We start from the raw sequence: 2,599 nt of genomic DNA, 5'->3' as shown, positions 1-2,599 counted from the left end.
AATCCTAACTATTATCCAACTTAAATCAGTATTAATTTGAATATCCCTCAGATCATGGTAGCCGGCAAGCAGTCAACACGATTTGATTTCGCATGTGACAACGGCGCGAGATTTGGAATTGGCCGTGTCTATACAACCATCTGAGGTTCTGTAACGGGTGAATGTTACAGAAATTATGTTGGAGGAACCAATGAAAGTTGTTGACAAAAGCAACAAATCATTGTGTAATGTTGAATAACAATTTTTTTCTAAGTACGCCAATTCAATTATTTTTATTTTCAATTCGTTTTCCTCATTGTTTTCTTTGATTTGAGCCCTGATTACTTTATTCTTTGCTCTATTCAATTGCTGAATAACAATGCAAAACAATGAAAAATGCGGAATGATAGATTATGAAATTGGGATAATAAAAAGCTAAATATGAATAGCCTATCCATAGGACTACAACTGTAGCAATTGCGGATTGGTAAAAAGTGAGATCACTCTCACAAATGACCCTTAATATTTCAAAGAACCATGTCATCTGACAGCTGGAGCCACTCGATTGGATGCAAGTGCACTACAGTGGAAGAAGGTGTATTCACCTCTCACACCTTGAGCAGTAACAATTTGTCAATTAAAGGGACAATTGCGGTTGCTATTGATAAATGAAGTGGGAAGTAAGGAACCATGTCAAAGAAGTCACCCAAAACAGGTTAGTGAACCCGATGTGATGACCTCGGACTAATGTGGATCAAAACAACCATGTGGTGAGGGGAAAATGAAGGATTCCCCTCACCACACAAGACCTGAAAAGAGTGGGCAATGTTTCCCTCGAGGTAGGTGGAAGAAACAATCAGCACCAGGCTTCAGACTGAGGTGTAAGAGCTGCTATCCCTTCCACCCAAGGAAAGGACAGAAGTGGTAACTAAAAGGAAATACACAAAAATCAGAGGAGAGAGGTAAGGAGAAAAAAAAGGGGGGATAAGAAATTGCCCACCCATCAGGGGATGATTTATCTAGAGACAGCAGATGCAAGTCACTGGAAAAGGTGCAGATTCATGGGATCTAAGAAATCTACAAAAACCACAAGTTGCAGAAAAAAAAGTCAGTCAACTCAAGACTAAGGTCTCAATGAATCCATGTCAGTGAATATAAAATAAATTTGATTTCCCAATGACGTAATGTAACAGGACAAGTGGCAATGACAATCACATGCATGAAGGATGAATTAAAAATAAAAACCACAAGGCTAAGTAAGAACACAAAAAAAAAGGTGCAGTTAGAAATCAGTGGGCACTTAGTACATATTTTTAGTTAACCAAAAAAAACCATAAAAACTAAGCAGTCAGAAAGTTGGAGAAGACATTTCACTATTGAGATTAGTTAAGAATATACCAGAACTTGTGATAGGTGAAATAATCCTTGAAGGTATGAAGAAATCTATTTATTTGTTGTGTAAAATCAAGGAATGGTAGATTACACTAAGATGGTCAATGTCATTGCGCCTATTCATAGTAAAAGGCTGTTTGAGTATGTGACAAATTTTTTTAAAAAGGATCTTTTAAAGTAGTTGTTCTCAGTGGCTAGAATCTCAATATTGTCGAAATCTGTTCGATGTCCTGTGGACAGAGCATGTGTGGATGGAGCATAGGAGTGTTTAGAACAATTGATGTCACTGCGATGTGAGATAAGACGTCCTTTCAAGGAGCGACCGGTCTGTCCGATGTATGACAGTTCACAGTCACGACAAGGAATCTTATAAACCACATTAGTCTTTTCATGTTGTCTCAAAGGAGTTTTAGTGTTGGAAAATAATCTACCAACTGATTTAACATTTTTTATACCGATACTGACAGGCACGACCCTGAGGAGCCTTGACATGTTGTGTGTGAATTGTGGAAAATACGGTAAAGAACAATAAATTGTAGGAGTTGTGGGAGAATTCTGAGAAATAGCTACTGGTGGATTCATTGGATTTAATAAAATGGCACCTGACCCTCTACAGTCAAGGATGAAGGTTGTCTGTGGTATGAAGTATTGAATAGATACTTATTAATAAGCCACAATGGATAAGAGTTTTGTAATATAATAGTTTTTAAAGATAACAAGGAATACATTCTGTGAAGAGTATGCGTCAACCTGTGTACTCTAAAACTAAGACCTTGAAGAAGGTTGTGTTTGTACCTCATTGGATGGCACGAGTAGTAATTTAAAAATCTATTACTGGCCATATCTTTTCTATACCTAGAGGTGCTTAAAATCTGATCACAACCTCGGTGGACCCGCATATCCAAAAAATAAATGTTGTTTATCTCAAGTTCACAAGTGAACTGAAGATGAGGGTCATATGAATTGAAAAAGGATAAGGTGGTCTGGACCTTATCAGGTCGAAAAGCCAAAAACAGGTCGTCTACATACCTCTTGACAAAAGGGACACCGAAATCCAAAGATCTGAGTCGATCACCTATTAAATCATCTAAAACAAAGTTGACCAGAATTTAAGAGATTGAAGATTCCATAGGAGTGCCAAATATTTGAAGGTAATATTTGTCATTAAAAACTAAATAATTAGTATCAAACACCAGTTTAAGCATATCAGAGAAATTATCCCACGATA

Source organism: Diabrotica virgifera, chromosome 9, assembly GCF_917563875.1.
Source record: "Diabrotica virgifera virgifera chromosome 9, PGI_DIABVI_V3a".
Taxonomy (NCBI): Eukaryota; Metazoa; Arthropoda; class Insecta; order Coleoptera; family Chrysomelidae; genus Diabrotica; species Diabrotica virgifera.
The sequence above is the reverse complement of the archived record's forward strand: the minus strand, read 5'-3'. Positions refer to the sequence as shown.